Raw genomic sequence first — 13,809 nt, 5'->3', positions numbered from 1 at the left:
TGTAGGTTTAAACACTTTATTACCATAATAAAATTTTTTAAAAAAGTAAAAGGGAAAAAAAGAATCTATCCCTTTCCTTAATTCCCTTGCCCTTGTCCACGTTTTATGTTTTTGGTGTCTTTTTAAAAAAAAATTATTTTATTTTAAACATCTTCATGATTAGATCTCTGTGCTAGCTTAAGTGACTGCTCTCAGATTGTTGTTTCCTCCATCCTAGTTCTTCCCCTATTTTTTTAATTTAGAGAAACTCTTTCAGTATTTCTTTTAGAATGGGTTTTGTATTGCTGTTTTCTGTTAGCTATTTTTATTGGAGAAATTTTTTTATTTCTCCTTCTATTCTAAATGATATTCTTGCTGGATAGAGTATTCTAGGTTGCATTTTTTTTTTTCCTTTCAGTGTTTTAAGTATCTCTTGCCATTCCCTCCTGGCCTGTAGAGTTACTGTAGAGAAATCAGCTGATAGCCTTATGGGGTTTCCCTTATAAGTGACACTTTGCTTTTCTCTTTCTGCCTTTAGGAGCCTCTCTTTATTATTAACTTTTGCCACTTTTATTATAATGTGTCTTGGTGTGGGTCTATTTGGGTTCAACTTGTTTGAGGCCCTCTGTGCTTCCTGTATCTTGAAATCAGTATCCTTTAGATTTAGAAAGTTTCCAGTGATAATTTCTTCAAATATATTTTCAATCCCCTTTTCTTTTTCTTATCCTTCTGGAATTCCTATTATGCATAGATTGGTGTACTTTATATTATCCCATAAGTCTATTATATTGCTTTCATGCTTTTTTCATTTGGTTTTCTGTCTGCTGTCCTGTTTGGGTGATTTACATTATTCTATCTTACATGTCACTAAGTCATTCCTCTGCATTATTCATTCTGGATTTTACTGGTCTAGCTCCATGTGTATCTCTGCAAATGAATTTTCTAGTTTTTCTTGGCTCTTCCTCATATTTTATAGTTCCTTTTTGAGGAAAACTGCATTACTGTTTATATCCTCTCTTAATTCCTTCAGTATTTTCACTATTTCCCTTTTGAACTCTAAGTCTGTCAGAATGCAGAGGTCTCTTTCATTGTTGACTGCTTCAGGTGAGTTCTCCTGTTGCTTTAATTGGGAATGGTTTCTGAACTTCTTCATGTTGCTTGTGTTTTTCTTTTTTATGGTGGAGATGCACTCCCCATGGTCAGGCAGGGTTGGTCCTGGTGCTGCTGTGGAGTGCTTCCAAGCATGGGAGGTGTTGGATGGCCTGCTTTGAGGCAGTGGGACATTTCCTGAAGGCAGGCAGGGTAGCCAGCTTGCTCTGAGACAAGGGAGCACTTCCCAAGTGTGGGCAGGACTAGCAGGTACACACCACAGTAGAAGTGCACTTCCTATGGCTGGGCAGGGCTTGCCCTGGTGCTCCTCATCCACAGAGCTCTTCCCTAGGGTAGACAGTACTGGGTGTCTTGCTCTGCAGGAGTGCAGAACTTCCCAATTGTGTGTGGGGCTAGCTGGCTCAATCTGAGGCAAAGGAATGCTTCCCACGGGTGGGTGGGTCTGGCAGGTATGTGCCACAGTGGAAGTACATTTCCCATGACTGGGCCAGGCTTTCCCTGGCATTTCTGGGACCCAGAGCTCTTCCTGAGAGCAGATCATGGTGCCTTTTGGATGGGCAATCTGCTCCATGGGAGTGCAGCACTTCCCAAGGGTGGCCAGGGATAACCAGCTTTCTCTGAGGAAAATGAGCATTTCCCCATGGCTGTTGGGGCTGACAGATGTGCACTGTGGTGGAGGCTCACTTCCCATAGCCAGACAGGGCTTGCCCTGGCCCTCTTGGGCCATGGAGCTCTTTCTGAGGGCGAGTGGTGCTGGGCAGCTTGATCCACAGGGTGGGGCACTTCCTGTGTGTGGGCAGGCTGGGCCGGGGAAAGCCACAGTGATGGATGGCTTCTCGCAGGTGATGAGGCCAATCCACAGGGATGGCAGGTTGGTGTCTGGCCAGGTGTGTGCAGGATGGGGGAGGGGGGATGTGATGGGAAGCTCTGCTCTCTGCTAGTTGGTGGGCAAATGTGCATGCTGAGGTGCAAGGAGTGTTATATGGTGGGGCACCACTCCTCCTCTTCCCACCCCAACACTGGTGCCTTGTCTCTCCTGCAGGTCCAGACTTTCTTCCCAGTTCCTTCTGTTATGCCTTTCCACTCCACAGCCCTAAATGTATTGCCCATGATGCACAACTTCCTTGTCCCTCAGACTGTCTCCTCACTACCAACCCCAGCCTGCCCCCAGGGATTAACCTCCAGGGCCTATATCTTGGTGCCCAGCCCCCACCCAAGCATCTCAGTTTTTGGTGTCTGTGTCAGTGGTTCAGATGATCTGTGCAGCTCTCACTCTGCTTTTTAGATCTCAGACCTGCTGCTGCACTTTTCTCAGTGTCTGGTGATCCCTCAGACTTGGTTGTTCTTTCCATTGTTTAGGTGACTTTCCAGGGTGTGGGTTCCCTTTCTCCTTCACAGCTCCCTATTGGGAGTGCCAGTCCAGTCCTGATTCCCCTTCTCTTATTCTCCTCTTTTATCTTATTTTACCCAGTTATGTCAAGAGATTCTTACCATTTTGGGAGACTTAAGTTCTTCTGCCAGCATTCAGTTGTTCTGTGCTAGTCATTTTACGTGTAGATGTGTTTTGTTGTGTTTTGGGGTGAGGGTGAGTGCTTCCCCCTACCCTTCTGCCATCGCTCCTCGTTCCCCCTAGTGTTTATTTTAAACAATTATATTTTAACTTTTTTGAAGTATAGTTGATTTACAATGTCCCTTCAATTTATACCGTACATCAAAGTGACCCAATCCTATAAATATATACATTCTTTTTTTATGCCATGTTCCATCATGTTCTATCCAATAGATTGTGGACGTAGTTACCTGTGCTGTGAGGTAGAATCCCATTGCTTATCCATTAAAAATGCAATGGTTTCCACCTACCAAGCTGAAACTCCCCCACCATTTCATGCCAAACACAAGTCTGCTCTTTACGTCCGTGATCAACAATAATATTTTTTAATTTTTCTAAGATTCTTAGAGGCAGAAGAAAACTTAGACACCCATAAATAATATTTTCTACCTCTGCAATTAATTTAAGCTGCTGGTGTCCCTTTTAGCTCTGAAGCCAAATCTGAAGGCAAATAAAGAAAGAGGGTGCTTTGTTCACACCTACACATCACAGAAATGACCTTTGTATTGAACAATTATGAGCTACAGGGTGAAGAGGCAACACAAGAACTCAACTGTTCTTCTTGATGAGATTGTGTCTAATCATGGGATGTGAAGTAACCAGCATGGAAATCTGAACTTTGAATTTCAATCTTCTGATGCGAAACACTTTCCCTACTCTGCATCTCCTGGAATATAATCACCTGTCTTTTCCTTCTTTTGTCTTAACCTCAACTTAGTGCTATAAACAAGAGAAATGACCTTTATTTTTTTATAACTGACAAATTAACAATCTAGAATGTAATTGTAGTGACATCTGGGTCAATATCTTGCTCATTGTTCTATCCCTAGCACTTATAACAGCTCTCATCACCTGGGAAGCATCAGGTGTTTAGTTATCTAATGAATGAATCTCAGAGGAAAAAGAAAACATTTTTAGGGCTGCACCCATGGTACATGGAGGTTCCCAGGATAGGGGTCCAATCAGAGCTACAGCTGCTGGCCTACACCAGAGCTAAAGCAATGCCAGATCTGAGCCATGTCTGTGACCTACACCACAGCTCATGGAATTGCTGGATCCTTAAACAACTGAGGCCAGGGATCAAGCCCACACCCTCATGGATCCTAGTCGGGTTCATTAACCACTGAGCCATGACGAGAACTCCTCAGAGAAAATATTTTATATTTTTGAGCAGAGGAGGTATGCAGAGTGACAACAGTATTGATAATAATAGCTCTCATTTAATGAAAATGTACTATTACACACCACTCTACTAGAGGTATTTCATAGTTAATCTCAGTTAATTCCCAAGTCACCCTTTTAGATAGAGGTTACAAGATCCATCTTACAGATGAGAAGCTAAGGCTCAGAATGGTTAGGTAACAGGAATATGTTTTCTTGGCTAGTGTGTGGCAGACCCTAATCTGGAACCAAGTTTGTTTGACTCCAACCTTACGTTTTTTTGCTGAAACTTTCTCTCACTCTATACAAGAAGAAAGAATTCTCCTATGACTAAGAAGCGTCCTCAGGCCATGCTTCATGTCCTTTTTTTGTCTTTTTGCCTTTTCTAGGGCTGCTCCCATGGCATATGGATGTTCCTAGGCTAGGGGTCTAATCGGAGCTCTAGCATCTAGCCTATGCCAGAGCCACAGCAATGTGGGATCCGAGCCATGTCTGTGACCTACACCACAACTCACAGCAATGTCAGATCCCCAACCCACTGAACAAGGCCAGTGGGATCAAACCCCAAACCTCATGGTTCCTAATCAGATTTGTTAACCACTGTGCCATGATGGGGACTCCAAGGGCATGCTTCATGTCCTTGTTCCTTATGCTGTAGATAAAGGGGTTCGAAATGGGGTTCACTACTGTATACATTACAGCTGCTGCAAAGACCTTCCATTCAGAGGAAAAAGTGGGAGGGCACAAGTAGGCACCAAAGAGGTTCCCATAGAACAGAGATGACACAGATATGGGAACTACAGGTGGAAAAGGCTCTGCCTCCCCAACCGGGAGTTAAGACTCTCAGGATGGCAGCTTCAATGTGTACATAGGAGATGACAATGCACAGAAAGGGAACAGTGAGCACTGGGCCTCCTAAGGCAAAAACCATAAATTCGTTGATGTAGGTATCAGAACAGGACAGCCTCAGGACAGTAATTATGTCACAGAAAAAGTAAGCTATTTTCCCAACAACACAAAAGGACAGCTGAGCCATGAGGAGGGTGTGAGTGAGGGCAACAACGTGGTTAAAGACAAGCATGAGGCAAGCAGCAGGGAACAGAATCACAGACTCATGACTGTGGAGTAGTGAAGAGGGTGGCAGATGGCCACGTAGTGGTCATATGCCATCACTGCTAGGAAGAAGCTGTCCAGGTCACCAAACATCAGAAAGAAATACATTTGTGGGAGGCAGCCAGCAGAGGAGATGGTATGATGCTGAGTCTGTACATTTACCAGCATCTTGGTTACTGTGGAGGATGTTAAACCCATGTCAACAAAGGACAGGTTGGCCAAAAAGAAGTATGGGCATGTGGAGGTGGGGGTAAGAGCCAATGGCCAGGATGATGAGTAGGCTCCCAGTTAAGGTAACAAGATACGAGCCCAGGAAGATGCCAAAGAATTACTGCTGTTGCTCTGGTGATCCAGATAAAACTTGGAGGAAAAATTCAGAGATGCTGGATTGGTTTTCCATGGCTCTGCAGCATTGGGGAGGTAGGCAGGACAGTTAGAATGTGATATTTCCTCTAGAACTCTATATATGCCGACTCCCAAATCTTTCACCTCTCAAATCTCCCTTTAAATGCATTTTCATCCCCAGTCCTGACTCCCCCTCTAAGCTGACCCTACTTCCTTCCTTTCTCTTATGACTATTTTAGCTTTTTCTTTATTCTCTCTTTCCTTCTGGCCAACCTTTTATATGGAGAGGATTCCTCCATCCTCCAAGTTATCTTTGCATGTTCACCTCTGGTATTACCATGGCTTATACTTGGTCCATAGCCTTAATCAGTCTCATCCTCACAGCATCATGGAGACACAAGTGGACAGAGATGTGTGACACCCTTTATTCTCTCCATAGCCCCCAGTACATACAAAATTCATTTTAAAATCTTCACCATATCTCATTTTAGAGTGAAGGACATATGAAGGACTCATATCCCTTTATTTCCTCATCTTTTCTTCTGAATTAGAAAGATGTTCTGCTTTTCCTCCCACTATTGAGTTTTTGTCATGGACATATTCATCTTATACCTAATGTTTACTTGCTACTTGTTGTATGATAGGCACTCAACTAAACATTGCTTACAGGTTTTCTAATTTAATCCCTAAACAGAACTAGCAAGTAGAGAGTATTAGGCTTAAGATTGCATATTGAAGAAAATTGAGGCTGAGGTTACTTAAATCACTTGAACCCACAGCTTGTAAATATTTGAGATAGACTTCAAACCCATAGCATTGGAAGGCAGAAATTGCATCACCAGTCAATACATAAAGAAGGTAACTTTCTATCACCAGATTTACATTTAATTTCTCAATATTCCTATTTTAGCATATTTAATCTGCCTTGTCCTTCCTATTGTGTATACTTATATTTTATAGAAGAACAGTGAGGTTCAAGAAGTACATAGAACCTATAACTTCATAGGGTCTAGAGATCCCCAAACATTGGTCATCATCATAACCAAGTGAGATGCTTTTTAAAAATACAGACTCCTCAGACTTACTCTGGATTCCTGGCTTAAATTTTCTAGGGTATCCAGTTAAATATTGAGTATTATTTAAAAAGTAAAACAAAATCCTCTGCCAAGTATTTCAATGCTTAGTAGACATAATAAATAGTTTAACACTTGTTTGATTCACAGATGAATAAGCTAAGATTTAGAAGTGATGTGATTGGAGTAAATTTATATTATGCTTTAGAGGAAGATATAGAACAAGATCCAGTGTATCCAGGCTCTCCAACTAGTGGTTTTTGTAGGGCCACACCCACGACATATGGAATTTCCCAGGCCAGGGGTAAAATCAGAGTTACAGATGCTGGTCTACACAACAGCCACAGCCATGCAGGTTCTGAGCTGCATCCACAGCTCATGGAAACCCTAGATTCCTGACCCACTTAGTGAGGCCTGGGATTGAACCAACATCTTCATGGGTACTCTTCAGATTTGTTTCCACTGCACCACAATAGGAACTTCCAGTTATCTTTTTAAATTATGTTTTTGTTATCAGTATCTTGTAGATTTAAATATTTGCCTAATCTTAATTTTTACTGAAATTCCACACCTAAAGAAAAGCTTGCCCACAAAGGAGAGAAGATTTACTGAAACATTGTTACTATGTTGAAGTTAATATTTCAGCCATTAGCAAGAGGAATATCTGAACACTGTTCATATTTTTCTACCCCTGAACCCTACTCTAATTGAGGAACATGTCTCATAACTATATAATTTCTTCCAAGAGATCATTAAAACACAAGCTAAGATATTTTTCCCTTCAACATTCCATGGAGAATATGATGCCTCACAAAGATTAGTCTCTTCTGACTGGGTACATTCTAATAACCATGTCGTGCAGGGTGATAGACATGTAAGACCCAAATGAGTGTGCATTTTATCGAGTGATACAGATTAGCAGATGATTTCTGTGATTTCGTGAAATAAGATCCTGCCTTCAGTGACAAAGTCTGCTCACTCCCATTGAGCCTCTCAAGGGCACTGTAGGATATTTTAGGACAGAGCTGATTCTCTTTCATTATCTCTTCCAGGATGATGTGCTGCCTCATTCAGGCTATTCCTGTAGCAGCACCTGTCTATGGCACCAACAATTTAACATCAGACGTTTTCACAAATCCCGAGGAAAAAAGTTCAGAAGGCACTCTCATCAGGGCAGCTTATATCTTTGTTTGTTTTGGTTTTTATGGATGGAATGTCTATAAATATCTATTATGTCCATCTGGTTTAATGCTTCATTCAGGGCCTGTATTTCCTCATAGATTTTTGGTCAGGATAATCTGCCCATTGCTGTAAGTGAGGTGTTAAAGTCCACCACTATTATTTAGTTCTTGCCAATTTGTCCCTTTAAGGTTGTTAGCAGTTGCCTTACATATTGTGGTGAACCTATGTTGGGTGTGTAGGTATTTAAAATTTCTATATATTCTTCTAGGATTGATCCTTTCATCATTTTCTAGTGGCTTTATTTGTCCCTTAAAATATTCTTCATTTTAAAGTAATTCTCTCAAGTGCACATGGAACATTTTCTAAGACTGATCACACCCTGGACTACAAATCCAACCTCTGTAACTTTAAGAAAATTGAAATCACATCAGGCATCTTTTCTGACCACAACACTATACGACTAAAAATAAACAACAAGAAAAAATCTGCAAAAAACACAAACACGTGGGGACTAAACAGCATGCTACTAAACAACCAATGGATCACTGAAGAAATCAAAGAGGAAAGCAAAAAATACCTAGAAGCACTTGACAACGAAGACAAGACAATCCAAAACCTATGGGATGTGGCACAAGTCATTCTAAGAGGAAAGCTTATAGCAATACAAGCCCACCTAAGGAAACAAGAAAAAGCTCAAATAAACAAGCTAACTTTACATCTAAAGCAGCTCGAGAGAGAAGAACAGACAAGACCTAAAGTTAGTAGAAGGAAAGAAACAAAGATCAGAGCAGGAATCAATGAAATACAAATGAAGAAAACCATAGAAAAGATCAATGAAATGAAAAGCTGGTTCTTTGAAAAGATCAACACAATTGATAAACCCTTAGCCAGACATATCAAGAAAAAAAGGGAGAGGACGCAAATCAATACAATTAGAAATGGAAAAGGAGAAGTAACAACGGACATCACAGACATACAAAGGATCATAAGACACTACTATATGCAACTATGCACCAATAAAATGGAGAACCTAGAAGAAATGGACAAATTCTTAGAAAAGTACAATCTTCCAAGACCCAACCAAGATGAAACAGAGACGATGAATGGACCGAGCACAAGAACTGCAATTGAAACTGTGACTGAAAAACTTCCAACAAACAAAAGTCCAGGACCAGTTGGGCTTCACAGGCGAATTCTATCAAACATTTAGACAAGAGCTAATACCCCTCCTTCTGAAACTATTTCAAAAAATTGCAGAGGAAGGGATACTCCCAAACTCATTCTGTGAGGCCACCATCACCCTGATACCAAAACCAGACAAAGATACCACAAAAAAAGAAAACTACAGGCCAATTTCACTGATGACCTTCCATGCAAAAATCCTCAACAAAATACTAGCAAACCGCATTAAAAGGACTGTACACCCTGATCAAGTAGGATTTATCCCAGGGGTGCAAGTGTTCTTCAATATACACAAATCCATCAGTGTAATACACCACCTTATCAATCTGAAGAATAAAAACCATATGATCCTCGCAATAGACACAGAAAAAGCCTTTGACAAAATCCAACACCCATTTCTGAGAAAAGCCCTTCAGAAAGTGGGCATAGAGGGAACCTACCTCAACATCATAAAAGCCATATATTAAAAACTCACAGCTAACATAATTTTCAATGGTGAAAAGCTGAAAGAATTTCCTCTGAGGCCAGGAACAAGACAGGGATGTCCGCTCTCACCACTACGCTTCAACATAGTTTTGGAAGTCCTAGCCACAGCAATCAGAGAAGTAAAAGAGATAAAAGGAATCCAAATTGGAAAGGAAGAAGTAAAACCATCACTGTTTGCAGATGACATGACACTATACCCAGAGAATCCTAAAGACTCTACCAGAAAACTGGTACAGCTCATTCATGAATTTGGCAAAGTCACCAGACACAAAATTAATACACAGAAATTGACGGAATTTCAACATACAAACAATGAAAGATCAGAAAGAGGAATTAGGGAAGCAATCCCTTTTACCATCACATCCAAAAGAAAAAAGTTTCTAGTAGTTACCTTCCTAAAGAGACAAAAGACCTGTATTTTAAAAACTATAAGACACTGATGAACGAAATCAAAGATTACACAAATTGATGGAAAGACATAACATGCTTGTGGATTGGAAGAGTTAATATTATCAAAATGACTCTACTACATAAGGCAATATACAGATTCATTGCAATCCCTATCAAATTACCAAGGACATTACTCACTGAACTCAAATGAAATATTGTAATGTTTGTTTGGAAGCACAAAAGATCCAGAATAACAAAAGCCATCCTGAAAAAGAAAAATGGAGCTGGAGGAATCAGGCTCCTGTACTTCGGACTATACCACAAAGCAACAGTCATCAAAAACATATGGTACTGGCACACAGATAGAAATATAGATCAGTGGAACAGGATAGAAAGCCCAGAATTTAACCCACGCAGCTACAGCCAACTAATCTATGACAAAGGAGGCAAGAATATACAATGGTGGAAAAGCCTGTTCAATACTTGGTTCAGGGAACACTGGACAGCCACATGGAAAAGAATGAAATGAAAACACTCCCTAACACCAGGCACAAAAATAAACTCAAAGTCAATTAAAGACCTAGATATAAGACCAGACACCACAAAACTCTTAGAGGAAATCATAGCCCAAATACTCTCTTACATAAATGATAGCAATATCTTCTCAGATCCACCTCTTAGAATATTGACAATAAAAACAAAAATAAACATATGGGACCTAATCAAACTTAAAAGTTTCTGGACAGCAACGAAAACCCTAAACAAAATGAAGAGACAACCCAGAGAATGGTAGAAAATCTTTTCAAGTGAATCAACTGACAAGGGATTAATCTCCAAAATTTATAAACACCTTCTGCAGCTCCATACCAAAAAAAACAAGCAACCCCATAAAAAAATGGGCAGAAGAACTAAACAGACAGTTCTCCAAGGAAGAAATATAGATGGTAAAAAAAAGCACATGAAAAGATGTTCCACATCACTCATTATTAGAGAAACGCAAATCAAAACCACTATGAGGTACAACCTTACACCACCCAGAATGGCCATCACCCAAAAGTCTACAAACAGCAAGTGCTGGAGAGGGTGTGGAGAAAAAAGAAGCCTATTACACTGTTGGTGGGATTGTAAATTGGTCCAAGTACTGTGGAAAACTGTATGAAGATGTCTCAGAAAATTAAAAATAGAACTACCATTTGATCCAGCAATCCCACTCCTGGGCATCTATCCAGAGAAAGCCATGACTCACAAAGACACATGTACTGTTTGCAATAGCCAAGACATGGAAACAGCCTAAATGTCCATCAACAGAGGAGTGGATCAAGAAGTTGTGGGACCTATACACAATGGAATATTACTCAGCCATTAAAAGGAATGAAATACTGGCATTTTCAGCAACAATAGATGGACCTCAAAATTATCATGCTAAGTGAAGTCAGCCATATAATGAGATACCAACATCAAATGCTTTCACTGACATGTGGAATCTGAAAAAAGGACAGACTGACCTCTTTGCAGATCAGATGGACTCACAGACATTGAAAAACTTATGGTCTCCAGAGGAGACAGTTTGAGGTGTGGGGGCATGTGCTTGGGTTATGGTATGGAAATCCTGTTAAAATTGATTTTTATGATCATTAAAAAGTACAGATGTGACAAATTCATTTGAGTAATAAAAAATGAAGGCCATAAAGAAAGACAAAGAAGGACACTCTTTAATGGTTAAAGGATCCATTCAAGAAGAGGATATTACAATCATCAGCATATATGCACCAACTATAGGTGCACCCACATCCATAAAGCAAATATTAACAGACGTAAAAGGAGGAATTGATAGGAATACAATCATAGTAGGAGATTTGAACACCCCACTCACATCAATGGACAGATCCTCTGGACATAATGCCAATAAAGCAACAGAGATCCTATAGGACACAATAGAAAAGTTAGACTTAATTGACATCTTCAGGACATTGCATCCAAAAAAATCAGAATAAATATTCTTCTCAAGTGCACATGTGACATTCTCAAAAATTGATTATATATTGTGAAAAAAGCTAACCTTAACACTTTTTAAGAGTATAAAAATGATATCAAGTATATTCTTTTACCACAATGGCATAAAACTGGAAATCAACCATAGGAAAAGAAATGAGAAAAAACTGACTACCTGGAGACTAAACTATATGCTACTAAAAATCCAATGGTTCAATGAGGAAATCAAGAAAGAAATAAAAATAGTCCCTTAAGACAAATGACAACAAAGACATGCCCTCTTAAAATCTATGGGATGCCACAAAAGCAATGCACAGAGGGAAATTCATAGCAATACAGGCCTTCCTCAAAAAATATCTCAAATTGACAACCACCAACTGAATGAATTAGAAAAAGAACAAAAGAGACCTAAAGTCAGCAAGAGGATGGAAATCATAAAGATCAAAGATGAAATAATAAAATAGAGATTCAAAAAACCAAGTGAGAAAATTAATAAAACCAAGATCTTGTTCTTTGATAAGATAAACAAAACTGACAAAACTCTGGCTAGACTCACCAAGAAGAAGAGAGAAAAAAAACAATCAAAATAAGAAATGAAAAAGGAAAAATCACCACGGATACTGCAGAAGTACAAAACACCATGCAAGAATACTATGCACAATTATATGGCAATGAATTTGACAATCTGGAAGAAATAGACAACTTTCTAGAATCTTACAGCCTATGAAACTAAATCAAGAAGAAGTAGACCAACTGAGCAGACTGATCACTAGATACGAAATTGAATACATCATAAAAACACTCCCTAAAAATAAAAGGCCAGGACTAGTGGCTTCACAGGTGAATTCTACCAAATATACATAGAGGAATTGGTGCCCATCTTCCTTAAAATTTTTCAAAAGGCTGAAGAAGAATGAACACTCCCAAAGACATTCAATGATGCCACCATCACCCTATATCCAAAACAAACAATACCACCAAAAAAGAAAACTATTGACCAATATCTCTGAAGAAAATAGATGCAAAAATTCTCAAAAAAAATTTAGCCAACTGAATCCAACAACATATAAAAAATAACATACACCATGACCAGGTGGAATTTATCCCAGTTTCACAAGGATGGTTCAACATATGCAAATCTTCCAATGTCATACATCACATTAACAAAAGAAAGGTGAAATACCACACAATCATCTCAATAGATGCAGAAAAAACATTTGACAAAGCCAAACATCCATTTATGGTAAAAACTCTCACCAAAGTGGGTATACAGGGAATATACCTTAAGATTATCAAAGCCATTTATGACAAACCCACAGCAATTTTAATAGAGAAAAGCTGAAAGCCTTCCCACTAAAATCTGGAACAAGACAGAGATGCCCACTCTAACCACTCTTATTCAACCTAGTACTGGAAGTCCTAGCCACAACAATCATGCAAAAAAGAAAGAAAAGGCATCCAAATAGGAAGTGAAGTGCTAAAACTCTCACTGAATGCAGAGGACATGATACTATATATAGAAAACCATAAGGACTCAACCCAAAAACTACTTGAACTCATCAACAAAATTAGCACATTAGCAGGATATAAGGTTATCATTAAGAAATCCATCACATTTTTGTATACTAACAATGAAATATTAGAAAATGAATACAGAAATACAATACCCTGTATAATTAGATCACAAAGATCAAATACCTGGGAATACACCCAGGCATATTCCAAGGAGGTAAAGGAGTTATATGCCAAGAATTATAATACATTAATCAAGGAAATTAAAGATGTATATAAATGGAAAATTATTCCATGTTCCTGGATTGGAAAAATTAATATTGTAAAAACGGCCATAGTCCCCAAAGCAATCTATAGATTCGATGCAATTCCTATCAAACAATCCATGACATTTTTCACAGAACTAGAACAAACAATCCAACACTTTATATGGAACCAAAAACACCCAGAATCACCAAAGTAATCCTGAAAATCAAAAACCAAGCAGGAAGCCTAAGTCTTCCAGACTTCAAGCAATATTACAACACCAGAGTCATCAAGACTGTATGGTACTGGTACAAAAACAGACTGACAGACAGACCAAAGAAACATAATAGAGACCCAGAAATAAACCTAGTCAATTAATCTTTGACAAAGGAGTCAAGAACATAAAATGGGAAAAAAGATAGTCTCTTC

General features: G+C 39.3%; 1 pseudogene; it reads right to left on the bottom strand.

Moving 5' to 3' along the window:
* Nucleotides 1-1,152: 1,152 nt before the first annotated feature.
* LOC125120917 (olfactory receptor 1N1-like) lies at nt 1,153-5,391 on the bottom strand (annotated as a pseudogene).
* Nucleotides 5,392-13,809: the final 8,418 nt, after the last annotated feature.

The sequence above is a fragment of the Phacochoerus africanus genome, chromosome 2, assembly GCF_016906955.1.
Source record: "Phacochoerus africanus isolate WHEZ1 chromosome 2, ROS_Pafr_v1, whole genome shotgun sequence".
In the NCBI taxonomy this organism is placed as follows: Eukaryota; Metazoa; Chordata; class Mammalia; order Artiodactyla; family Suidae; genus Phacochoerus; species Phacochoerus africanus.
This window is presented reverse-complemented; position numbering and strand designations above follow the sequence as displayed.